We start from the raw sequence: 27,911 nt of genomic DNA on the forward strand, positions 1-27,911 counted from the left end.
TTAGCCAAAGGAAGCAGAAGGGCCCCACGCAGCACTCGTCGAGTGTAGAGGGGTGAGCTTTGGTGCAAAAGTGGCTCAGGGCTGGGGCTTCTCATACCTCAGTGTACAGCTTCGAGGGTCACTCGTGGGCTGCACGGTCAGCGTCTCATGGTCCTTTCAAGATGGCGTGCCCCACGCTTCTGGTCGCCTCCACGGGTCTCAGCTCTGAAGGGACTGTGGATCGGGCTGTAAGAAGGCAGGCAAGCTTAATCTCGTTGATCTCTGTTGCTCGAGTTCCGGTGGGAACTACAACAAAGCAGACGTCGAGGTGCTGAATGGTGCCTGTTTGCACAGGGTGGTCACTCCTTGACCACAAGGGAGATTCTTCAGTCTTCTACGTTGAGTAGGATGTCGAAGGGTCCAGAGTTTTGTTTCTTATGTTTCATCAGGATAATCTGAGTGTGTTGGCACTGCTCCCATTCTTATACCAATCTAGGGGGCTGGATTACCTGCTAGGTCCCCTCCTATGGGTGGGACCCAGGAAGGGGGTGGATACACCCCTTTCCCTTTGTCCAGGCGGTGCTGGGACTGGGGCTGGTCTGCCCCAGAACCGGTTTGGCCGGATTATGCAAGGGGAAGCCTTGTGCTCCCCAGGCAGTGTCTGGTTTCTTTCAAACCTCCCTGCTACAATCCACTATCTTCTGTCTAGGGTGGTGTAACACCTCCCTGTGACAGGAAATCCTTTGTCCAGGCCTCCTTGGCTGAGTTTCGGTCAGCTGCAGGAGGTCAGACTTGTGTCTGTGGCAGGAGCATCCATTTTGTGGATCTGAGGCTCTTTTAAAATCAACCGCGTTTTAGCAAAGTAACATGTCATCTCCCTCTAGAGGGGTGGAACGCTACCCCCGTCGCCAGGATTGGCGAGGGGGTAGTATTCCAAATTGTATGACACCTTACACGACATGTTTTGATAAAGCCAAACCAAAGTTAACATATAACCGCGAGGATTATAATGCACTTAATAGTATATGGTACGGCATTATCCTGGAACAGCTTAGGGAATTGGTCCCGACAGCTGCAGACAGGCTCAGCTCATGCTAGAGCACCATCTCACATAAAACCAAGCACTCTGCCTCCAGGATTGGTAAGGCCTGCCATAGGAGTGACTGATAGATATATATGTGTCCAGATAGGTTTAGATATAGGCATACTATATCTAAGCAAGGGGTGATTACACCACCTTGCCCCAGCTGAGTGATCAGCCAGTTGTGTAAATTTTGGATAGCCAGCCAGGGGTGGCAAAAGATATGCTGCAGCCCCTGGTAGGCCTTGGATGCACCTATGCCCTGGGCACCTATAGTGCTCTGTACAGGGGCTGGTAAGGTGACCCAAGCCAATTTAGTTATGCACCTAGGGTACATGGAATCCATTTTACAGAGAGAGCAGATAGCCTGGGGCCCTGATTAGCAGGGAACCAGGCCAACTAAGTCGAAAACCAGCTAAACACAAGCAAAAAATCTGGGGTAACCATAGTCAGGTACTTCTTCAGAGTCTGATTCAGGTGCTCTGTTTGTCCATCGGATTGAGGGTGGAAGCTAGTTGACAGAGCCGCCTCCACGTGAAGAGCCTTGTACCACATGCTCCAGAACCTAGCAATAAACTGGGTCCTCTGTCTGACACAATGGCACTTGGGAGTCCATGTAAGCGAACCACATGTGACAGTAGCCATTGAGCTGTTTGTCCTGCAGTGGGGAGGTTCTTGCAAGGAATAAAATGACCCATCTTAGTTAGACTGTCTATGACAACTAGAATTGCATCATATCCCTGGTCCAAGGGTAAACTAGGACAAAGTCTATACTGATTGTTTGCTATGGGTGTGATGGTGTGGGCAAAGGCATCAGTTTCGCCTAGGCCTTTGCTTGTTCCCTTTTTGCACAAGCACGTCTCACATTGTGTTACCCATTCCACGACGTCTTTCGCATCCTTTCCCACCAAAAATGACATTGGATGACCTGTAAGGTCTCCTTAAGTCCTGGGTGGCCAGCCAGTACAGCATAATTTTTTTTTTTTTGAAGACATTTATTAATGTTCAAAGGTGCAGTACAAATAGCAAAGCCTACAACCCTGCGGGCCGGCTGCAAAGGAACTGTAAATCGTGAGGGTGCAAGTCTGCATAAGAGGGCGTGTCATTGCGTCCCTTGTGTCCCCGGTACATTAGGACATGGATAGCATAGTCGTATTACCTTGAATCAAGAAAAGAAAAGTTCCATAAATGACGTCTCATTTTTCATTTTTTCTAGAACTGAGCCATGAAATCAGCAAACTAAACAAAACAGTTCGTATCGGTATGTCCCAATGTTCCTATCGCGGCTTCACCACTTCACCGTCTGTCCCATTTGCACTGTGTTGGTAGGAGACACCTCTGATCAGTGTGGTATATGTCGATGGTGTTACAGTACATCAGGAGGTCAGTGGTGTGCATGCGCAAGTGTTCTCGGACTTAAAGTGGGACAGCTCCTTTGGGCCATGGTATTTCGCCGGTCGCCGGCCTGGTTAGTGGAGCATGTAGCAGTCAGGTGGAGTAGCCTCGCTGTCGGTGTATCAAGCGACGTCTACGACGCATGGAATAGGAATTGCCCAGCCGGGAGTCCCGTGTTTTCCGATAGTTCCGCAAATGGGAGCAGGGCCCCGTCAGCATACAGGTCACCCATGGTCTCTACTCCAGCTGTGATCCAGTGGTCCAGACTGCGCGGCGTAACCATCCCGCTCCTCCTGGGGGTGCCCAGCAGGGGGAGGGCAGGAGCATACGGTTTGACGTTTTGTGTCAGCTTCAGGCTACGGAGAAAGCATTTGCGGGCCACGGCCATATGCAAGGGTAGAGGACGGGGTCCTTTGGTCAATGGGTGAAACAGGGCGCAAACCTGGGGGTGGGTCCATTGGTAGTCCGCAGTGGCCGTATCGTCTAGATGCATATCGCTGAGCCAGTACGTCACCCATTGGAGCTGTGCAGCTAGGTAATACAGCTCCATCTTTGGGACAGCCAGTCCTCCCTCCGCAGTCGGGGAGTACAACTTAGCCAGCGCCACCCGTGGGCGACCCGCGTTCCAGATCAAGCCGCGAAGCATTTATTCCAGGTCTCGGAATATCCGCGTGGGGACATACGTGGGGATATTCGCGAAGTGATAGAGTAGCCTAGGGAGCGCTATCATTTTGGAAAGAGCTATTCGGCTGGGCACGTTCAGCGGCAGAGTTTTCCAGAAGGACATCTGGGCTCGCAGGGAGGAAATGGCGCGCACCAGGTTGCCCTCCAGTATGTCCTGTGGGTCTCTATAGATGTGCAGCCCTAGGTATTTAAAGGTGGTCGGGTACCAAGCGAGCCGGGCTCCTCCAAGGTGCACATCGCATTCCTCCTGGTCGCGGCTGAACGAGTATACCCCGGACTTGGCCCAGTTAACCCTGAGGCCCGAGACCTCCGCGAAGGTCTGGAAGATGTCCGATAGCTCGGCTGGTACCGCGGTGAGGTCCCGCACATAAAGCAGCAGGTCGTCTGCATAGAGTGAGACTGTGTGCGTTCCGTCAGCCAACAGGATCCCCCATTCCGCTCCTCTCAGAGCCGCCAGTGGTTCAATGGCTAAAGAGAAGAGGAGGGGCGACAGGGGGCAGCCTTGCCTGGTGCCTCTGCGCACCCTGATCTTCTCCGACAACAGCCCACCCGTCCTCACTCGGACACTGGGTCTCTGGTAGAGCAGTCCGACCATGTCAGCAAAGGCATCTCCCACCTCGAACCTGTCCAACACTGCTCCCAGGTATGGCCATTCTACTGAATCGAAGGCCTTCTCCAGGTCTAAGACCAGACACCCCGATCTAGGCCAATGCGTCAGAGCCGCTTCCTGAATCCAGAAGAGGCGGCGCAGGTTACGAGACGTGCTCCGCGCCGGCATGAAGCCGTTTTGATCCGCATGCACCAGAGTTGGTACCTCCAGGGCTAAGCGGCGGGCCAGGAGGGAGGTGAAGATTTTATAATCGGTATTCAGCATGGCCAACGGCCTATAGGACCCCATGAGTGCGCCATCCCTGCCCGGTTTCAACAGCGAGACCAGGTTTGCCTCGTTGAGCGAGTCTGGGAGTGTCGATTCCTCCATCGCAGTATGGTACAATTTGAGCAGCTCCGGAACCAGCGTGTCCGAACACGCCTTAAAGAATTCGGCGGGTAGGCCATCCGGGCCAGGTGATTTGCCGTTGGACAGTGCGAAAATGGCCTCGCGCATTTCTTCCGGGGAGAATGGCTCCCCCAGGGCGTCTTGCTGCGAGCCGATAAGGGAGGGCAGCGGGATGTCTGCCAGGTATTCTGCTATGTAGGCCGCGGAGACTCTCAGTTGCGATTTGTATAGGGCCTGATAGTGCCCCACAAACGCTTGATGTATCCTGCTTTGGGTGTACACTAGCTCTCCCTCAGCCGTGTGGATGACGGATACTGGCTCCGTGCGTTCCTCCTGCCTGACTAGCCAGGCCAATAGCCTACCGGGCTTGTCACTGTGTTGGTGCACCCGCGCCGAATGGGCCGCAAAGTTGTCGTGTCGCAGCCGTTCCAGTAGTGTTTCGTGCTCCGCCCGGGCCGCCTGCAGCCGGTCTCCTGCGCCTCCTACCGCCTCCTGTTCCCCGCCGAGTAGGTCCGCTTCCACCCTGCGCAAGTCCTCCTCCAGCTTCCACCGTATGCTCCCCTGAGTGCTCAAGCAATGTCCCCTTACCACCACCTTGAATGCGTCCCACTCTACTCTCGGGGAGGATGCTGTATCTGAGTTGTCAGTGAAGTATTGTGCTACGCAGGCCTGTAGGGAGTCTCTAAAGGGGCCATCTAGCAGTAATGCAGGTTGCAGTCGCCATCATGTGGGGATTGGTGGGCGCGGGCGTTCCCAAGCCATGTGTAGTGTGTGGGGGTTGTGGTCCGAATGTGTCCGACCCAGGTATTGAGAGTCAGTGATATGCGGCAACACTTCCGTTGATACCATGTATCTGTCGAGGCGAACGTGTAGCGTATGTGCTCCCGAGAAATAAGAGTACACCCTAGCGTCAGGATTGTGCGCACGCCATGCATCCTTCAGATCCCACTGTGCCGCCCACTGTGTAAGTGCCCTCGTGGCCCCCTGGGATGTTGCCTCTGGCCTTGGCGGGACCGAGCGGTCCAGCACCGGGTCTAGTACCATATTATAGTCGCCTCCCAGTATCCATGGGACGCCGTGCCAGGGCGCCAATTTCTCTGAGATGCGCGCCAGGAAGGTGCCCTGATCCGTGTTTGGAGCGTAAATGGACGCCAGGACCACTGGTTGCCCGTCTATGCGACCCTTCACCAGGACATACCTCCCCTCCGTATCCGTGTGAACTTCTGACATTACGAAGGGAGTTCCCGGCTTTACCCACAGCAGCGCTCCGCGGGCATATGAGGAGTATTCAGTGGCATACAGTTGTCCCCTCCATCTTCGCCTCAGCGCTGTCACCTCCGCCCCACTCAGGTGTGTTTCCTGCAATAGCGCGACCTGCACGTTTTGCCTCTTCAAGTAGGAGTATATTTGATACCTGCGCGCGGGTGTGTGCATACCTCTAATGTTCCATGTGCATATTTTTATGGCAGACATTTTGGCAATACATAGTCCTCCCTGACATTCCCAACAGCAGCGGCTCCACCAAAGGCCCCAGCAGTGGCTCTCCCAGCTCTCCCGTTCCCACCCCCCACAGTACACTCAGCAAAGTTCGGGAAGACATTAGGACAGGGAAAAAAAACAATGAATAACAACAACCAACAGCGGGCTATCCCCGCTAAAATACCAAAAGGGCAGTGGCGGAACGGGCCACCGTCCATGCTCTCAAGGGAGAGGAACATTCTTACTTGTCTAAGGGGCAGTGCGTGCTAAGCACAAGTTCGGCAAGAAGGATATATAGTCAGTTAGAGGAAGCAGGTCGCTTCCCTGAGCCATTTCAGTACAGAGCGTTAGTGGCCACCTACTATGGTCCAACGCTCCGAGTAACCCATCCCGTGTGCGGCCAGGTGCGGATGTGTGCTGAAAGACCACCCCATTAGTGCCCTCCCTGCTTACCACTGGTGCCACAAGGGCATTACTCACTGTTCCAGGTGTCCACAGTTCGGTCAGCTGGCAGGGGGGGGGGGGAGGGAGATGGCCCCAGCAGTGGCGGGCGCCAGTCGCGCATCATTGTCCAGTCGACCACTGCCAGCCCCCCCTCGTTGCGGCAAGACCAATGCAAACATCACCTATAGAATCAGTGGATCAGGTCAGAGGTTTGCGGTGTGACGATGGGCAGTTCCACCGAGATCTGCGAGTTCGGGATCCCATATATGGCCTCGTCGTCGTCGCTTGGTACCGGCTGTTGGCCGTCCTCCTGGGCTGTCTCTTGGGAGGGTGAGTTACTCATTTGAGAAACCTTCTGTAATGCAGCGCGTTGTTCTTGGAGCATCTGGTCTAGTGTGGGAGAGTGTCTCGCCCCCTCCTCCGCGTGCTGGGACTGTTGGGTCCTGTGTCTGCGGCGGCGGCGCGGTCCTCGTGGCCTGGTCCTCGTCTCGCCTCCGCGAGAGTGCTTGGGTGCCGTGTCCGTGCCCCCGTCCAGCCACTCACTGGCCTCCGCGGGTGTGCTAAAGAAGTAAGTGCTGTCTCCCGCCACTACTCTCAGCTTGGCAGGGAATAGTAGGGAGTACTTGAGGCCCGCGGTGCGTAGCCTCCTCTTCACTTCCATGAAGTCGTGCCTCTGGCGCTGAACCTGGATGGTGTAATCGGGGAAGAACATGATCGACGCATTGTCTATGCGTACCTCGCCCAATCGCCGTGCCTCTCGCAGCACCGTGTCTTTGTCTCTATAGTTCAGTATCCTGAAGAGCAGCGGCCTCGGGTTGGCGCCGGTGGTATAGGGCCTCGTTGGCACCCGATGTGCGCGCTCCACAACGAAGTGTGGCGACAGCGAGCCTTCGGGCAAAAGTGTCCGCAGCCAGTCTTCCACATGTTGGGCCGGGCGGGCCCCCTCCCATTTTTCAGGAACCCCCACAAGTCTGATGTTGTTGCGCCTCGCCCTCCCTTCCGCGTCCTCGGCCCTGTCCTCCAGGAACTCCACTCTGTTCAGGAGGTCCTGCATTTGCCTGTCTGTCTGAGTGACCTTGGGCTCGATCTCCTTCACTGCGCCTTCCAGGGTCTTGGTTCGGTCGGACAGTTTCCTGTGGTCGTCACGCAGGAGGGTCAGGTCCACTGCGACCCCATCTATTTTGGACTCTAGGGAGGTTCTAGTTTGCTGGAGGGACTGTTCCATTCGTTCCATCGCTGCCAGCACGCTGTCGAGCCTCGCAGCCAGTTGCTCGGCGGCCATTTTGTGTATCGGTCTGCCCGTCTTCCCCTTCGGCGGGGCCCCACCAGTCCCGGTGCGGGTCCGCACTCCCCCGGACATGTGCGGGTGGCGCCTGTCCGGCTGGGTCGTCCCCCGGTGCTGCTCCAGCGATGGTGTCCCCTGGTGTGCTGCGCTCCTGGGTGGGGGACTCTGCGGGTGCCAGCTATTCCCTCAGGTTAGGCCGTCGTTGTTACCCCCGAGGGGGGGGGAGGGGGTCCACCAGGGGGTGTTTCGCCCTATCGCCCCACGGCTGCGCCTCACCGGCTCGAATGTTGCAGTGGCCGAGGGGGCGTGTGTGACACGGGTGCCCGTGTGGTCTGGGCAGGTCGGTCTGGGCCTGGTCCTCTCTTCACTCATGCCCTACTGACTCTCCGGCCGCCTTCACCTCCATGGGGTGGGGGTCCTCAGGAGTGCCCCTCCGTGCGTCTGCAGTGTGGGGGGGGGATGGCCGTTCTATCCCCGGTGGTGCGCTGCCCCCCGGTCAGAGTTCCAGGCCCTCAGTGTCTGGCTCGGTGGCCGCTGCCTCCTGCCGGCCCCTCGGTGTCCGCTTCAGCGTGGTGGGCGCCCCGGGCGGCGCCGGTTGCTGTGTGATCCCTCCGGGGGGGGGGGGGGGGTAGTCTGCCGTTGGGGCAACCGCCGTCGCCTGCGTCCCCCCCGGGTCGACCACCGCCCCGCCGTGCCTCACCTTAGTCCGGGGCAGGTCGTGTGTGGGGGCCGCGGCGCGAACGGGGGGCGTCTGCTCTCCCCGTCGCCCGGGCTCGTCCCTGGCGGTCTGCAGCAGCTTAGGGTGTCTTCCGGTCCATCGGCGGGTCCACCCGGCAAGGCAGTGGGCAGCCCGTGAGGCCCGGGCAGCTCGGTGAGGGTGGGCCGTCGGGCCTGTCTTTTGGGCCCAAGCCTCGGTCTTTCCTGGATGTGCCGCCGGCCCGGGAGCGCCCTGTCCCGCAAGAGGGCTGTGGGAGAGGTCGGGGTCGGCCCCGTCGGAGCTCGGGAGCAAAAATTCGCCAAATGTGCCGCGGCGGGTTCCGGGGGGGTCCGCTCGTGGTTTCGGGCGGCCACGTTCAAAATTGCCGGATAATTGGCTCAGGGAAGGGGAGCCGGTAGCGGAGCTCTACCCAAGAGCGTCCGTCGCCATTGCGTGCTTAGCCACGCCCCGCCAGTACAGCATCATGACACCAGTTGAAGGCCTTCAATCGGAGTGTATGAGTATGTAAGTACAACTTGTTGTTGTGCAATGGCACTCCGTGTTTGAGGGTTAGAAGATTACTTTGTTCAGCCCATCGCTGTCACCGATCAAGGGTTTAATGTTTGGTGATATGTTCAAGGAATTGTACCACGGTTACAACACATAGCATTCTACCGTAACTAAAAATCGCCTCAGTGAGTTCTTGCGGTGGCTTAGTACCCTTTTCTTGTCTTGACAATGAGTCCACCTTCTTGTTTTCTGACCCTGGACGGAACGTGATTATGAAGTTGTATTCCACGAAGAACAACATCCACCGCATCTGTCTTTTTGAGAGGTCTTGGGTGGTTTTCATAAATTGGAGATTTCTGTGGTCCATGTACACTGTAATCGAATGTTGCGCCCCCCACAAGTAGTGTCTCCATTCTTAGAAGGCCTTCTTGATGGCCAACAGCTCTTTTTCAGCACCTGTATAGTTGGTTTCTGCTGCGTTCAATTTTCGAGACAGAAAGGACACCGGATTGAAAGCTGTCCTGTATGTTTATCTCGTTGCTACACCGCTCCTATCCTTACATCAGATGCGTTGGCTTCTACTAAGACAGGTATATCGGTGTGCGGATGTCGCAGGATTGGTGCTGTATAGAAGGCAGTTTTCAGATGGGTAAACGCCTCCATGGCTCCTCTTAGATCGAGCCTGGTGTAAACACTGGCCTCCTTCACCTGGTCCAGGAACATGGGAATGAGTGGAAGCGGTACCGATTCCCCACTGTGTTTTTGTTCAACAGGCAAAAATCGATAAACGTCCTCAGCTCGTCATTTGCTTTCGCCGTAAAGAAAAGAGGAGAGGCTGCAGGTGAGTGAGAGGGTCTGATGAAGCCAATAACTATGAAATGATCCAAATACTCACACAAATATTTGGTCTTGGGTTCGGACAAAGCATAGACTCTACATGACGGAAGGGTGGCTCTTACAACCAAGTCTATGCGACCGTCGTAGTCACGGTGTGGGGGTAAGACCTCTGCTTTGGCTTTACAAAACACCTCCCTGTATAAGGCATACTCTAGGGGGCAATTCTGTCTCTCTCTCTGCTACAGTAGCAACATTAGTATATCTGTGCCAGAGCAAAAGTGTACAAACAGGTGTCCCTCATGCAGTGTGCTCTACACTCCTCTGAGTGAAAACATATGGTCGTCAATCTCCAATCAATGGTAGGGTTGTGTTGCCATAACCATGGCATGCCCAAGATGACCTCGTATTGTGGTGCCTCAATGATACTCAGTGTTAGATCCTCAACATGATCTAGCGGGTCACCCTTCAAAACCAGTTCCACCACTTTGGTGTGTTCTGTGATGGGGCCTGACTTCAACTGAGTTCTGTCCACTGTGAACACCTTTTCACGCTTCACACTAGGTACTCTTTGCAATCCCAATCGCTGAACCAACCCACAGTCGATAAAGTTCCCTGTGGCTCCCGAATCTATCATTGTCCATACCTGGTGTCTTTGTTGTCCTGTCATAAGGACCATGGACAACACTATGTGTGATTCTGTGCTTTTCACCTCAGCGATTGCTAGCAAGGGTAGTTTTAATTACCTTTCTTGCCTTTCCTCTATGGGGTTAATTATCTCCGTTCCCAGAGGACTGTATCACCACCACTGCTACCTTTTCCCCTGAATAATAGGTATTCCTTTTCTTGGGCTTAAGTGGGCAGTCCCTTACGTAGTGACATTTCTGCCCACAGTACATGCAGAGTCCCTGAGCTCTACGGCTCTCTCTCGGTTTTAGATAAAGGAGGCCAAATAGCTCCCACATCCATGGGTTCAGGTCCTGCTTCTTTTGTGGTATATCATGGTCGGTTGTCATACTCCAACCCAACTAAAGGCTTCTCTCCTCTTGTCCACTCCCCTCCCCTTTCAGCTAACCTATGGCCTCACCTTAAGGTGAGGTTGATTAAATCGGTGCATGTGGTGGGTTGTGGGTTTATTTGCACTAGCACATCCTTCATGTCATCCCTTAGTCCCTGGTAATAGAGCAACATCATTTTCTCCTCTTGCCAGACGGTTTTGGTCACTAGTCGGTTAAAGGCAGTCATGTAGGTTATAAGGTCTCTCTTCCCCTGTCTAAGCTCTAATAGCTTTCTGTCCGCGCTAAACGTGTAAGCCCTGCGATCAAATACCCTCTCGAATTCCCTACGAAAGGCAGTCCAATCAGAAAGCAATGGATCGTCATTCCTGACCAAAGGCACCGCCCAGTTGGCAGCGTCTCCAGTCAGATACGAGATGGCAAAAGCCACCCTTGACAAGTTGTTAGGAAAGGAAGCCAGCTTACAGGAGAATTGTAAGGCTATCTGTGTCAGGAATGTTTGTATCTTCAATGGTTCTCCGGAATACCTCTCCGGGCTAGCCAAAGGAATGGAAGAGGTACAGTCACCTGAATCTGGTGGGTTGCTGCTGAGGCATTCAATGGGTTCCTATACTGTCTGTCCACCCTCTCTCTAAGTGCCGCTGTTTCTGCTCTAGAAGTAACCAGCTCTTGTTGTACCGCTACGGGAAACATCCTTTACGACTGAACTTTTACCATGCAGTGCCTTTACAACGCAGGTTTTCCAACACAAGTCATTACAACAACTTGCGCTGGGGGGCGCTCTAGGATAGGTAATAGTGTAATTTGCTATCCAACACCTTCCCTACAATCCACGGGAATTGGAGTTGGAATAGTAAATTAAACTATTCACTATCCAGCCCCCCTCAACGCAAGTCGTTGTAAAGACTTGCGTTGAAAAACTTGCGTTGTAAAGGCATGCGTGGTAAAAGCATGCATTGTAACAACGTACATCCTACTGCTACCAGTGCCTGCAGCACGTCGTCCAAGGATGCCATCTTTGCGAATGGCCCAGACCGGGAGGAGAGTAATTTGTGGGTGAATAATTCTGTCGCGACCACAGGAACTCCTCAAGAACTGGGCGACGCTCAAAGGGGTCCACCTATTGACAACCACAACTCTGAATGAGTAAACACAGAGTATTGAGGCGGTCAAGCGAGGGATAGGAATTAGGGTAGGAGCAGCAGGGAAAGGGATACCTGTGAAGAAATATTTTATCAATATTATATAATGTTGTCATGATGTATCCAATATATATTTCTACTTTAACAGAAACCTCTTGTAAATACACTCGACCCATGTATAACCAAAAACTTAGGCCTGAACCGAACAAACGGCCTCCTGGTTTCATTTCCCTGGACCTCCTTCAATCGTAAGGATAACACGTGACATACTGCTGAGCGGAGAGTCTGAAAGGGTGGCCCGGGCTATGAACAGAGCATTGATTCTAACTTAGGAAACTCAAGGTCACATCTGTCTTTCTTCTAGGATGAGCACATTCTTGCAGGCGCCATGCCTGTACTCCCATGCACCAGAACCAAAGGGAGGCACCTTTACTGACCTACCCCCAGAATAGCTTGAGCTGAGTTTCAAATCAATCTATTGTGCCTTATATGGGTCTTCCTGTTGGTTTCTCAGTTACTGGTACTTTTCCATGTACGGGGTTTCAATGTGGTATGCCGAAAGTATATATGCACTGTTTTGAATGTGATCCAGCAGTCTCCTCTGCACACCTTTGAGAGCTGTGGCGAGAGGGAGGCTCCCCTACGTAGGGTGCTTTGCAAAATAAACGATTGAACCTTTTCCATTGCCGACTGACTTATGTATGGTAAATAAGGTATATGGGCTATTGGTAAGTATAGCTCTATGGTATATTTTTTGTAGTACTTCAGTTGGCGACTCCGCCGGGACTCCGCAATAGGGTTGTCCCCTCCTGTAAACAGGGGAAGAGGGACGGGGAGGGGTTCTGGTCGAGGGGGTGGACTGAAAAAGGATCCTAATTGAGAAACCAGTTTGTGGTAGAAAAAGAAAATTCCACTCTTCGGCCCAGTGACCTTCCCAGCTGCTAAATAACCCTTCGCCAGAGTCCTTCGGGCTTAAACCGGGAACAGCTGACCGTGTTGGTCTATAAAGGAAGTTGGCGGTGGAGAACGCTCAATCAGACCTGAGTGCACCAGGTGAGTGAACTGTATGGTATGGAATGAGCACTTTTTGAGAAGTGGCTCAGAAGAACAGTTAACTGTGTATGGAATAATGGTTAGTGAACCACAGGGAATCTGGGGGTCTGACGTGGCAGAGGTGTGACTGCACGGGCAGATGCCCCACAGACTTGTTTGGTGATTAATTGGGAAAATGTCGGACGCCTTAGTGTTGCACGGTGGGTGCTCACTCGACCGGGTCCTCTTCAGAAAAGCCCCCAGGAGAAACTGGGTAAGCGCAGGGTCTGGGGTGGCACCCATAATGCCTGGCCCAACCAGCATAGGACTGGGGGATAGTCTGTAAGAGGGTTCGTGGTGCGCCTGTCTGATAATCCCAGGGCAGTTCTGGACTGACTCTTTTGTGAATTCTTTTGGTGGTCTGGAATCCAGGGTGATCGATTCCCTGAACAGGAGTCGATGGGCTCTGTTCGCGTATGAGACATGTCGTATGGCATTGTAAAGTCATGACCGGAGTATTTTTATCATTTGAAATTTATGCACTTTAAGTATAGTATGTACAAGGGGGCGGAGCTTGCCGGCAACTAAGATGGCCGTGTAAGCCTAGAGCTCCGCTTGGCGGCTCCCAACTATCCTACCCTATCCTTTTCTACATGCTGGCGCAATAACTGAACTTGACGACCTGAGTGGGAGAAACATCTGGCGGGCCGGGGCAGCACTCCCGGAGCTGCGGCGACCCGCGAACGCCAGGGTTGGACGCGCGGAGTGGACCAGACGAACAGGGCCGCAAGCCGCGGCCTGGCGTACCTGGAGAGGCCGACGGACGTGAGGTTGCGTGCGGCCGACTAGCCCCGCCCACCGGGGAGCAGAGCGACACGTCTTCTTTTGAGTGGAGTTTGGACCTGCGGAGGCGGTAGGACTGCCCTGGTTCCGTGGGCGCTGCCCCGCGGCGCCGCGGGTGCTGACAGCACCGGCCAGAAAGAAGCCCAGAGTGCAAGGAGCCCCCCGAAATTGAAGAACAAAACGGCGGCCAGATTGCTGGCGAGAGGGGGTCCAAGGCACAGTCGGAGGGGCTCCGGCACTCGAACACAGAAGACGTTCTAGCGGGGAGAACCCGGTGATAAACAGCTGGCGGCGGGGGTGCTGTGGTCATTCGGGCGGAGGCTCCGGGTGCCTACCGTATGGTGAGAGACTATGCTGGGTGCGGGTGGACACCTCTCCTGCCCCGCAGACGCGAACTGCCCCATCTGTGTCTGGGAGCTGAGGCCTGATCCTGGAAGGTAGACTGGAGGCCTGAGACCTGATGACGTGCACTTGACACCGAGGTGACGGTGAGAATACTAGTCTCGAAGGTGACGCGATCTCCTGCTGGCGCAGATGCGGTGCCCCTTGTGAATGGCGGCTAGCTCAAGCCCGGGGGCCTAAAAGAGAAGCGGTGGTGTCTCCCTAAGTTGTGTAAGCTGGGATCTGCCTTGCTAATCTGGATACTGGATGGTCTCCGGTTGGGATGCCCCCCCCTGTGCCTGGGATGGTCAAGTCTGCTGCAGCGTGATAGGTGGACCCTCTTATACTAATACAGGCACCTGAGGACTGCGACAACAGGTGGACACGGTAGTGGGGTGGCTGAGATCGCTTGGTGGGGCTCTCGTATGGCCCATGGACAGCTACAGCTAACTGGATTTGCTGTGGGGCGACGCAGGGTGGCGGAGCCTGTGTCGACCTTGGGGCCGGGGAGGAGACACGGCCTGCGGATTCGGCTGTCTGTCGAGTCGGCGCATAAGTGGTCAGCGGCATCTGGAGAAACTCCCGTCACTAAATCTCCTCAGGACTTACGGCAGTGATGGGTAAGAGCGATAAGCTCCAGTCCAAGCTCACCTTTGGTCAGCGGCGGACTAAGTCGCAGGAGGTGGCAGAGGCAGAGCCTGAGGACATGCACCCAGATGGTGAAATTGCAGCCAGTTCGGATATAAAGACAATCCTGCTAGCTATGGAGAAAAGCTTGCAGACCAGCATGTTGGCTTTAGGCTCCAAGATCGACGCACTGACTTACAGGATGGACAGAATGGCGGAGAGGATTGATAAGCATGCAGAGCGGCTGGATATGTCTGAGAGGCGGCTCATGGAGGGCGAAGAATCGCAGATGGAATTGGGCATAGATCATAAGAAGGTGGAAAAGGTGATGCAGACACTACTGTACAAGACCGAGGACTTGGAGGCGTGTTCACGCCGGTGCAACCTCAGGATTACGGGACTTCCCAAGACGACCCAGATGGGCAATATGGAACAATTATTGAGAAGCTCTTGGTCACTCTGCTGGGGGAAGATTCTCTCTCACAGGTTTTCATCGTCGAGAGAGCACATCGCTCGCTGGGCCCACGCCCACGCCCGGGTGCGCCGCCTCACCCTATAATTGCAAAGCTGCTTAACTACAGGGACAGGGACACTGCGCTCCGTCTGGCTCGTGAGAAGAAGGTGCTGCAATATGAGGGATCTGAAATATCCCTATACCCGGACTTCACCGCTAGGGTGCAGGAGGCCCATAAGCCCTTTGCTCCATATAAGAAACAACTCAGAGAACAGGGGCTGGACTATGCAATGCTTTACCCAGCTAAATTGAGGGTTAACAGGCAGGGCCATTCGCACTTGTTTATGGATCCACGAGCGTTGCAGCAGGCCCTGAGGATCTGGGCGAAGGAGCGCAGCAGGAATTCCCCTGAGCGGCAAGTCGAAGCGGTAACTGATAGCCCCCTGGAGGACCAGGAGTAGTGGCCCGGCGGAAGCCGACCGGGTGCTGTGGTAAGCTGAGGGGGGTGGGAGCCCCCTCATTGGACTACTATGTCTCGGAACTGGTCTGTGGTCTATGCCGGAACTTCTTTGCGGATCAACCTTGGGGATGGGCTGTGTATTAAGATGGTCTCGGGGCTACGTTTGCATTTTCTGAACTGCTTGTTTCAAAGACGTTTTTGACTGATTTGGCCTCTGTGGTAACAGGAGGGGGGCCCCCAGATGGTGTCTCCCCTCCCAAGAGGGTGAGGCCCTGTTGATTCTGGCACAATATGGTCCGGCTGATTAGGATGAGGGGTCTCTACTGGTCCCTTGCCAGCTTGTAGGTATGATTATGGAGCCGGGGTGGGAGCCGTACAAGGCTGCCACGATGTTGTTTAATTGCACATTTGCGGATGGTGGCATGGCAACCTCGGCCCCCGTGCAAGATGCTCCCTAATGACTCTACTGAGTCTGCCAACTGGGGGGAGAGTTTGAGGGTGGGGAGGTGGGTCAGGGGGTCGGCAAGGCCGGGTTGGGGAAGGTCTGCTGTGGGCGGGGGGAGGGATTGTTTGAGGATTGTTTTGAGATGGCTGATGTATTGGGGGGTTTACTGTGGGTTTCCTGCTTTTGCAAGTCCCCCATTCAGTCACTGGGAGAACGCCTGATGTTAGTGTTTCATTTGTACGACGCTTATGGCTACCTCGCCCACACTTACTGACAGTGCTCCTCAAGCCTTACTCCGAGCTCTCACATGGAATGTGCGTGGCCTTAATGACCACCGCAAGCTTAGAAAAGTGTTGCACTATTTACAGCGGCAACGAATAGACCTTGCTCTTCTACAGGAGAAGCACTTGCCCCTCACAAGTGGAATGCTGCTTAGTAGAGGCTGGGCGGGTAACATAGCCGCTGCAGGTTTTACTACACACGCCAGGGAAGTGCTCACTTGGATTAACCCTAGATCTAAACTCACCCAGACGCTGTTGGCTGCTGATCCGGAGGGGCGCTTTGTCATGTCCCGCTGTGTGGGAATGGAGTCCGACCTGTTGATAATCAATGTATATAGCCCGAATTACGATTCACCTGAATTCTTTCAAAAGGTTGTTGGGTAGCACGTACTTTCCCTGCGGCGCGACTGCTGTGGGGAGGAGATCTGAACCTAGTATTAGACCCAGCGCTGGATAGGTCTGCAGGCCCCCTGTGCAGGTCCTGGGCTGCGGCGCAGGCAGTACAACAGGCGATCAACACGCTAGATTTGGAAGAAGTCTGGAGGTTTCGGCACCGCGAACAGGGGGGGTACACTCACTACTCTGCTTTTTACAACATATACACCAGAATAGATTATTGGTTAGCCTCCTCCTCCATGATGTCCCAAATTAGCTCCTGCATGGTACTGCCCAGGACGCTGTCGGATCACTCCCCTCTGCTGCTGGAGCTGGAATCCCCCAAGAAATTGATTCCACCCTTTACATGGCGCTTCCCGCCCTATTCGTTGCTTGACCCAGTGTTCAGGGGCGAACTGGCGGAGGAAATTGACTTATTTTTTTAGGCCAATATAGGATCTGTAGACAGTTTAAATACTGTTTGGGAGACCTTTAAGGTTTATATCCGGGGAGTGGCAATGTCTAAGCACTCCAGTGCGATTAAATCCATACGACAGCGTTTGGCTGCAATTGAAAAACATCTGGCTGCTCTGGAGCGGCGACAGCGGGAGTCGCCCTGCGACGAGGTGACAGAGGGTATCAAGAATCTGATCTCCGAATATCACGAGGAAGCGGACAGGGAGGTGCAGCGTATGGGAAAGTACGCCACTGCGTGCACATATGGAGAGGGGGAGCGGCCGAGCTCTTTATTGGCCAGACTTCTTAAGGGAACCAGGGGGAAGACTGTAATCCCAGAACTGCGAGGCCCCGACGGACGCAGGGTGACGGGTGAGTCGGATGTTGCAGAAGAGTTTAGGAGGTATTACACTGATCTTTACTCCACCACACAGGGGGACCTCGCAGATGAGGAGACTGACTATCTTGACCACATTAATTAGCCCCAACTGACTGATAATTATAGGAAATTTCTCATGCAACCCATAGAGCGAGACGAAATCACGGAGGCGCTCGCGAGCATGCGCTCTGGTGGTGCGCCGGGAACTGACAGACTCTCTGTAGCATTTTATAAAACCTTCCAGGATAAGTTACTCCCCCCACTTAGCTAAACTTTTTGACGACATCTGTGTTGACGGCTCCATGCCGCCTTCTATGAGGGATATTACAAAGGGGGGTAGAACCCATGCAGTCGCGGGGACCTGGGCGTTATGCGGTAAATGTATAGGGGGGGTCCCCGTGGGAGAAAAGTATGAACAATAACCAATTAGAAATTTCAAAAGACTGAGGTGGTGGTTCAAAAAGGAAAGACTGTTGTCATTTATTCAACAACACATCATTATGATTGGTAAAACATTGTTGCAATCATTACAAGAGAAATGAAAATTCGGAAAATGAAATGGCCCCAATGTGGGAAGAAGGGAAGGAAAAGAGTGTGCTCAAAGGCTGTGAGAAGGTTAAGGATAGTACACAGACTTGAACATAATGTACATAAATACATAAATCAACAAGGAATTAGGAATTATTCCAAAAACCAAAGCAGCCTATATCAATTACGGCAAGTATTGAGAATGTACTTCAACTGCGGACATTCTACGGTCACATGTGTAGTTCAATGTGATACAGGGGATGTGCCGGACGTCCCAAGGTGAAGAGGCGTCGACGTTTCGACCCCTTTGTGTAGGCTAAATTCAGTCCTTTGCCGGGGTCTTCATCAGGACCGTTACAGTGGGGGAAGGAACGGAAGGGGGCCGTCCTGTCTGAAAAATTAAAAACCAATTTCAGAAATTGGGGTATAAGTTTAAAAAATATATATCACAGTCATTGTCCTGTACACCATAAGGGTGGCTTATTGAAAACCAAACTAATACCATGGAGTCCGGGTCATAAGGACCTCTGGACTGGAGGAACCAAGAGTTGAGTAGGCAGTAAATCGAACTCACACTCAGTAGTGTACATCTGAATTATCAAAACGCACTACTTGATTAACGAGGGAAACATTAGCCAACAGAAGAATAATGTCCACTTAGAGTAGGGGAGACGGTGCAGTAGTACCTTGTAATGGTGTACTGCTCTAAGACGCTCGCTCCTACGTCGATATCAATAGACCCACTAATGAACTCAGTTCAAAAACCATGTGTCACGATCTCATGGTGACTCACCAGTACACAAACATGGTGAACAGATGCAATAAATGAATACCTTAAGTCAAGTTAAACACATTCCATCAAGATAAACAACAGCAGGACCAATTGGCAGCGTGCTGGTATGGTAAGAACAGCTGGGCAAATCTAGGTCAAACCAGATACTTTGGTTATTAAATATTAAGACACAAGTGTTATAACGTTCCAAGTCTCAGAGTGTCCTGGTGCAGTACTATAACACTCACAAGTATGAAATTACTCCCCTACTCTAAGTGGACATTATTCTTCTGTTGGCTAATGTTTCCCTCGTTAATCAAGTAGTGCGTTTTGATAATTCAGATGTACACTACTGAGTGTGAGTTCGATTTACTGCCTACTCAACTCTTGGTTCCTCCAGTCCAGAGGTCCTTATGACCCGGACTCCATGGTATTAGTTTGGTTTTCAATAAGCCACCCTTATGGTGTACAGGACAATGACTGTGATATATATTTTTTAAACTTATACCCCAATTTCTGAAATTGGTTTTTAATTTTTCAGACAGGACGGCCCCCTTCCGTTCCTTCCCCCACTGTAACGGTCCTGATGAAGACCCCGGCAAAGGACTGAATTTAGCCTACACAAAGGGGTCGAAACGTCGACGCCTCTTCACCTTGGGACGTCCGGCACACCCCCTGTATCACATTGAACTACACATGTGACCGTAGAATGTCCGCAGTTGAAGTACATTCTCAATACTTGCCATAATTGATATAGGCTGCTTTGGTTTTTGGAATAATTCCTAATTCCTTGTTGATTTATGTATTTATGTACATTATGTTCAAGTCTGTGTACTATCCTTAACCTTCTCACAGCCTTTGAGCACACTCTTTTCCTTCCCTTCTTCCCACATTGGGGCCATTTCATTTTCCGAATTTTCATTTCTCTTGTAATGATTGCAACAATGTTTTACCAATCATAATGATGTGTTGTTGAATAAATGACAACAGTCTTTCCTTTTTGAACCACCACCTCAGTCTTTTGAAATTTCTAATTGGTTATTGTTCATACTTTTCTCCCACGGGGACCCCCCCTATACATTTACCGCCTTCTATGAGGGAGGCACTGATAGTCACTATACTTAAACCAGGGTAGGATCCCAGTGTGTGCAGCTCATATAGACCCCTCTCGTTGATGAACGTGGATACCAAGATATACGCTAAAGTGTTAGCGACCCGTCTTGCTCGCTTGGCCCATAAGTTGGTTGCACCGGAACAGGCCGGTTTCATACACAGCATAAACCTGACGTATAATATTCGTATGGTACTGGGCACCTTGCAGCACGTTAGGCAGGACACGAAAGCAATTGCGGTCTTCCTGGACATGAAGAAGGCCTTTGATTCTGTTGAGTGGCCATTCATGACCTTGGTGTTAAGACGGCTTGGACTGGGGGAACCGTTCCTCCAAATGATAGGTGCTCTGTATCATAAGCTGACGGCGCGTATTCGCTTGGGAGACCTGGTCACTGACCCTATACAAATTGGTAGGGGAACGAGACAGGGGTGCCCCCTCTCCTGCTGCTATATGCTCTGGTAGCTGAGTCACAGGCCTGCGCTCTACGGGAATACCATGGACACGAGGGAATCAGGTTTCCAACTTACAGGATTGTTGTCTCGACATATGCTGATGACACATTGCTGTATGTCCGTGACCCGGAACGCAACCTGTCACCTATGCTCAGAGAGGTAGTTCGGTTCGGAGCTCTCTCTGGCCTGAAGGTCAATTGGTCAAAATCGGTTGCCTTCCCTCTTACCCCGGTAACGGGACAATTCGACATGGAATACCCGCTGCAGTGGTCTAGCGATCCTATCAGATACTTGGGAATCCGGATTCACACGGACCCGGAGATATTACTATGGGAAAATTACGGGGTCGCCTATAGTAAGCTTGAACACTACGTTAACGCTTGGTGCAAACTCCCACTTTCCCTCATGGGGCGCATAGCCATCATAAAAATGGTAGTCCTCCCAAGATTCCTCTTTCTATTCAGTACCATCCCGATGGTGCTGTCAAAAAATTTCTTTCTGAACCTGACTCAACTAATCATCAAGCTTGCTTGGGCGGGCAAACAACCTAGAGCCCGGTGGTCACTCTTGACACTCCCATACAGCATGGGTGGCCTGGCGGCCCCCAACCTCGAATTATACTACAGAGTGGCACAGGCAGCGCATCGCCATACTTAGGTGCATGGGGATGAGCATATACCCCACGTCAGGATGGAGAGACTCTTCGCAGATCCTCTGGCCCTGCCGGCTACTATATGTCGCCGATGGACCGTAGGACTGGAATATTGGGCTCTATTACACCCTACAAATCATGCTTGGCACTCACTCCTGCAGAAGCGGGGGGAGCTCTTCTATACTCCCCTTCTATGCCCATAGAATGGGCCCTCTGGCTGTCGCCGCTGACAGAGCGAGGCGTAGTTCAAGCGTTACACAGTTTAGCCATTTCCACAATGGGAGACTTGTTCCTGGATGGCGGAGTTAAGGGATGGGACCAGATGACAACAGATGATGCTCCTAGCTCCCTGCTGATGAAGTTCCAGTTTCATAGGGTGCGCAGCGCTTTTCTGGAGTTGCTGGGGTCTGATCTGGTGGAGCCGCCGGAGGTTCTGGAACTCACGTATGTAATTAAGGCAGAGACACCTCGCAAACTCGTGTCTGCGCTATATAAATCCGCAATGGCGCATAGGGAACACCAGTACATGAAAGCCAGGATTGCCTGGCAACAAGATTTGCAGATCACTGTTGATGACGACATGTGGAGATATTGCTGCACGAGTACGAAGAGGATATCGCTTAATAGCAGACATAGATTGATTCACTTTAAATTTCTTCAGAGAGTTTATTGCACTCCGGAGCGATTACATAGATATGGTCTCCGCCAATCGGCGGAGTGTGAACGCTGCCGTATACAGGTAGCAGACTTTCTGCATCTGGCCTGGACTTGCCCTGGGATCAGTAGATATTGGAATCGCGGTTTTGCGAAACTGAACGAGATTCTTGGTACAGACCTGACCCCCGACCCAGCCCTGGCGCTACTAGGCTACTCCAAGCCTTTACTGGTGGTCGATAGGCGACTTGCGGACATGGGTATGCTGATCGCCAGGAGAGTGCTGGCGCTGTGTTCGATGAGAGGGCCCCTGCCCACGGTGAGGAGATGGACGCATGACATGCTGTACTGCTGCACCCAAGCGGAACATTACAGTGAGTTAATGCCACCGACCAGCCATCCTAAGAACTTTTGGGGTTTGTACCAGTCGCGCTTACAGACGGAGGAGTTGGCTGCTGCGGAGGGAGAGGAGTCAATTTAGGAGGGTGGAGCGCCCGGGGGGTGTGACACCCGTTTAAGCGGAATAGTACCGGACATGCTAGAGCGGACATAGATGATGGCACAGGGGAGGGAGGGTGGGAGGAGTCAGTGGTTGGGAATGAGGGAGTCCTTGTTTAACACCCTGTGTAACGGCTGATTGTTGGGGGAGGGCGATCAGATCAGTTCCCGGTGCCCCACTTGGCATGCTGCTTGGCGCAGGACTGAGAGCTATGAACACGCTGGAGTTTAGGGGTAGCGGACTAGTCTGGATTCAGATGCTGGATGTGGCGTTCATTTCGTGACTGACCAAGGGTGTTGGTGCACGAGAGGGGGGAGGGTGTTTCCTTTGAGTTCTTGGGTTTGGTTGGGACCTGCGTAGGAACACAGATGGCTGCTATCGCAATGCAAGGTGTGGGTTTTATGCACCCCACTGGTCACAGCGGGGCTACCATTTGTCTAGGAGTCAACTTTCCACGGTTGATGTTTTCTCCCTCGCTTATTGTTGTTTCACACACTCGCATCATCTTGCCGTCGGACCCCTGGGTTGTCGGCTGAAAGGCTGTGTTATACGGGAAACGATTCGACACTTCTCCTTTACATCTTAAGTGGCCGGCCTCTGGGTTGTAGGCCTTGAGCTGTGTACGACACGTGTGATTCCTAATAAAGGTCTTGGAATTTATTTATTTTTTAAAGTATAGTATGTACATTGACTTGTTGTGGGTTGAGAAAGTGAAAGAGTGTGTGGTGAGTAGACGCGTCTATGAGTGTAACTGCAGTTGGAATTATATGATCCGTTGAATACATAAAAATGTCTTTTTTTAGTAAATTATGTTTTGGGTGCTGCCGTCGGAAAAGTGGGCGGCTGGAAGAAAGACAGTCCGCTCCTCCGGAAGGCAGTCCTAGTTTTGACATGTACGTTAAACATGGTATTTCTCCCATTTTGTTTAATACACTGTGGAACAAATATACTAAAGATAATGCAGAATTACAGTGGCCCTTAACAGGGTCTTTTGATGAAAGGAAAATTAATTACTTACAGAACAAATTATTTTTGAGAAAGAGCCGTCAGACTATGTTTGACTCCTTAACTTTACGGTTAAAGGAGGTAAAGCGACGGCGAATACGAGAAGAGAAGTTGGGAAAGATTAAATCAGGACAGACTGTAACCCAAAAGGCAGTGGTGTATGAGAAAGAAAAAGTAGAGAAGAATATTGAGCAATTAGATAGACAGTTTAGATTGCAGACTGATAAAAGTTATGTGACTCGAACCGAAGCAGAAGACGAAGTAGAGGAAGTATTAGAGGCTCCCCCTCCGCCACCATATGCACCTCAAGGTTTGTACCCAGCGGTCCCAGTGGACCGGACAGGAAGGACAGGAGCAGCGGTTGCTACCGCTCCAGTAGCTGTGCACCCTCCTGCTCCGTTGTCTGCCCCTCCTACCCTCCGTCCCACTACCTCAGATTTAATTACTTTGTTACCGAGGATGGTGGCTGCCTCCCCTGTGTCCCCAGTATTTTTAACACCCCCGGCTAGAGGAATGACGGTTACCTCTAAAGGGATGACCGCTGCCTCTTCAGGTGACACCCCACGACGCCCTATGGGAGGGATGGAAGGTCGACGAGTTTTTACTCGATCATCCTTAGGGGATGAAGAAAGACGGGCTGTAGTGGTTCAGGCGTCCCAATGGATGCGGAATCCAATTTATACTCTAGAGGACATCTGGAGTACTATGAAAGATTTTGAACCAGTTACGCAACAACTAGCATTAGAACACATGGCAATAAGACTGATTTCTTTATGGGAACAATGTTTTCAAGAAGGGCTGGCCCCTCAGATATTGTGTGACATCAAGGATCGAGCTTTTAAATTTGAATTACAGGTTGATGAGGTATTTCAGAATGTCGAAACTTTGATAAATTATCGAGACCGAATGAATAGGAGATGCCCAGATGTAGGGACACAATACCCCATGAGAGAAGTGCATCCTCTTTTCCATCCTGAGGTTCCCGAAGTATTGGACATAGGAGGCCAAGTCGTTAGAGCACGTGTAGAGGCACATTTTCAAGACCAATGGGTTTATACCCCTTGGAAGCGGAGTGAAGTCTTTACTTTAAAGGTTCAGCTTCCTGACCCTCGAAAGAATCAAGTCAAGTCAAGTCAAGTCAAAAATGTGTATAGCGCACTACTCACCCAGAGGGTCTCAAGGCGCTTGAGGGAGGGGGGTTCATTACTGATCAAACAACCAAGTCTTGAGTTGCTTTCTGAAGGAGAGGTGGTTCTGTGTAAGGCGGAGGTGGGTGGGGAGGGAGTTCCAGGTTTTGGCCGCTAAGTAGGAGAAGGATCTTTCTCCCATGGTGGCTCTCCGGATGCGTGGAATCGCGGCGAGGGCTTGGTTAGACGATCGTAGTTGACGGGTAGGGGTGTAAAAGGTCAGGCGGGTGTTGAGGTAACTTGGTCCTAGGTCGTGGAGGGCCTTGTGTGCGTGGGTGAGGAAACGGAACGTGATTCTCTTGTTGACGGGGAGCCAGTGTAGGTCTCTCAGGTGGCCAGATATGTTGTTGTGGCGGGGTATGTCTAGGATGAGTCGAGCGGAGGCGTTCTGAATGCGTTGAAGTCTTTTCTGCAATTTGGCAGTGGTTCCGGCGTAGAGGGTGTTTCCGTAGTCCAGTCGGCTTGTGACAAGTGCTTGGGTGACCGTCTTCCTTGTTTCGGTGGGGATCCATCGGAAGATCTTTCGGAGCATGTGTAGGATGTTAAAACATGATGATTAGACGGCGTTGACTTGTCTGGTCATCGAGAGGGAGGAGTCTAGGATGAATCCCAAGTTGCGAGCATGGTCCGTTGATTTGGGTGCGTTGCCTAGGGCCGGGGGCCACCATGAGTCGTCCCAGGCAGAGGGGGATTTCCCTAGGATGAGGACTTCCGTCTTGTCTGAATTCAGTTTTAGGTGGCTGTTCTTCATCCACTCGGCTACGTCTTTCATCCCGTCATGTAGGTTGGTTTTGGCTGTGTTTGGGTCTTTGGTGAGGGAGAGGATCAGCTGTGTGTCGTCAGCGTAGTAGATGATGTTGAGGTTGTGTTAGCGTGCGATGGATGCGAGAGGACTCATGTAGAAGTTGAAGAGGGTGGGGCTGAGGGAAGATCCTTGTGGTACGCCGCAGATGACTTCGGTGGCCTCTGATCTGAAAGGGGGGAGGCGAACTCTCTGGGTTCTTCCGGCGAGGAATGAGATGATCCAATCCAATGCTTTATCTTGTATTCCAACGTTGCTGAGACATTGTACAAGGGTACGGTGGCAGACCGTGTCGAACGCTGCAGAGAGGTCCAGGAGGATGAGGGCCGCTGTTTCCCCGTTGTCGAGCAGAGTCCGGATGTCGTCTGTGGCTGCGATGAAGGCGGTCTCGGTGCTGTGATTGGCTCGGAAGCCGGACTGTGAGGGGTCGAGGGAGCCGTTAGACTCAAGAAAGGCAGCGAGCTGACTGTTGACAGTCTTTTCTATGACTTTGGCGGGGAATGGGAGGAGCGAGATGGGGCGGTAGTTCTTAAGTTCAGTGGGGTCAGCTGTAGGTTTTTTCAGGAGGCCACTGAGTTCAGCATGTTTCCAGCTTTCTGGGAAGGTAGCGGTGTTGAGGGAGCAGTTGATGATGTCCCGGAGTTGGGGTGCGATGACCGAGTCGGCCTTGTTGAAGATGTGATGGGGCATGGGTCGGTTGGTGATCCAGAGTGGATGGAGTTCATCAAGCGGATGGTGTCTTCGGTGCTGATCGGGGTCCAGGCGCGAAGGGTGGTGGGGGGGGCTTAAATTCAGTGGTGAGGGGAGTGGACTGGTCACCGAAGCTGTTATGTATGTCAGTGATCTTGCTGTGGAAGAATGAGGCTAGAGAGTCGCAGAGGTCTTGAGAGGGAGTGATGTCGTTGTTGCCGGCGCTGGATTTGGTGAGTTCTTTGACAATGCTGAAGAGTTCCTTGCTGTTGTGGGCGTTGTTGTCTAGTCGATCCTTGAATGCTGATTTCTTGGTGGTGCGGATCAGCTGGTGGTGTTTGCGGGTGGCATTCTTGAGGGCGGTCATGTTGTCTGTGGTTGGGTTTCTTCGCCAGGTTTTCTCGAGGGTGCAGCAGTTCTTTTTGGAGTTCTTGAGGTTGTCAGTGAACCAGGAGGCTTTTTTGCTTCCGGGCTTGTTGGGATGGTTTTTCATGGGTGCTAATTCGTCAGCGCAGTGGGTGATCCACTGTGCGAGATTAATGGCTGCTTGATTTGGGTCCGTTGATTTGGCAGGAGGGTTTTGGTTCAGTGATGTGGTGAGCTGGTCGGTGGTAATTTTGTTCCAGCATCTGCGGGGAGCTTGTTGCGGGTGGTGGTGGGTCGTGGTCTTTCTGAAGCTGAAGTGGACGCAGCTGTGGTCTGTCCAGTGGAGTCCCATGGCGTGATTGAATGAGATGTGCTTGCTGGAGGAGAAGATTGGGTCGAGCGTGTGTCCGGCGTAGTGGGTGGGGGTATTCACCAATTGTTTGAGTCCGAGATTGGCGAGGTTGTCCAGCTGGGTGGTGGTGTTGTTGTCGTTATTCTCGAGGTGGAAGTTGAGGTCCCCTAGGAGAATGTAGTCATTGGAGGGGAGGGCGTGTGGGCTGACAAATTCAGCGATGTCTTCGCTGAATTGTGTGCGGGGTCCTGGAGGTCTGTAGATGAGGGTGCCTCTGAGTGTGGTCTTGGGATCGGTGTGTATCTGGAAGTGGAGGTGTTCGGTGGCTATGAGGGTGTCTTCGGAGCTGGTCGAGATGCGAATGGTGTTCCTGTGGACGATGGCGATGCCTCCTCCTGTTTGGTTGATGCGGTCCTTTCGGATAATCTTGTATCCGTCCGGGATGGCTATGGCGATGTCGGCTGCTGATGAAGCGTTCATCCAGGTTTCCGTGATAAAGGCGACGTCCGGCGATGTGGTGTCGAGTAGGTTCCATAGTTCCACGGCGTGTCTGTGGATGGAGCGAGTGTTAAGCAGGATGCACTTCAGGTGGTTGTTGTCGGAGCTCTGTTTGGCATTTGTGGATGTAGTGTGGGTCCTGATGCAGCAGAACGTGCATGATTGGGAGGTGAAGGGACCGTGGGTGCGTCCTGGGGCGGCTTGGTGGCAGTCGGGGAGTCGGCCAGTGTTGAGTGCAGTGAGAGTGTCGGCGTCGTAAGTTCGGCCTGAGGGGTGGCCTTTGCGGGGTCCAGGGGTTCTGGCACTGGGCGCGGTCCAGGCACGGACGGGCGTAGACGGGCTTACCTTTGGCACGCCTTCGGCACGCTTAGGGCGCGTCTGCTGCGCGTAAGTGTATCTGGGAGGGAGGAGCAGCTGGGAGGCGGAAGCGGGGTGGCGAGTGGGGAGGGGATCGATTGTAGATGCTGTAGGGAGCGGGTGTGGGCCCGCGGGGAGCAGCGGCAGGGAGCGGGGAGGAGAGACGGGCTGGGACAACAAAATGGCACCAAACAACAGCAAAGCAATGTAGGACGAGATCGGGGCACAGTCTGGCACAGATACTAATGAAGGCAGCAAATACGATACCACGCGAAGCACAGTCTGGCACAGAAACTAATTACAGCAGCAAATACGATACCACACCAAGCAGGGCGAGATCGGGGGCACAGATACGATATATCCCAGGATGCAGGCGAGATCGGGGGCACAGTCTGGCACAGAGTGTTGATGCGGTACAAGGACGGCCAGGAGTGGGTGGAGCGACCGTTTCTGACCAGTTAAAGAATTAACTGAAGCCACGAATTCAGCCGTTATGACTTTAGCTGATATCGAGTTATTTTTCGGTCTTCTGGTCCCAGTCGATATGGAGGCAAGTGCATGATTCAGATCATGCCGCCGAACTTGGAGGGGCCTGGGATCAAATTAAGGCATGGGACAAAGACCGGAAGCCCGGCAATAAGCCTAAAGATGAGATTTTAGCTATACCCGCTCGAATTATTACATATATGCAAACCCTTATTCCCCCA

The sequence above is a fragment of the Lissotriton vulgaris genome, chromosome 6 (genome assembly GCF_964263255.1).
Source record: "Lissotriton vulgaris chromosome 6, aLisVul1.2, whole genome shotgun sequence".
Taxonomy (NCBI): Eukaryota; Metazoa; Chordata; class Amphibia; order Caudata; family Salamandridae; genus Lissotriton; species Lissotriton vulgaris.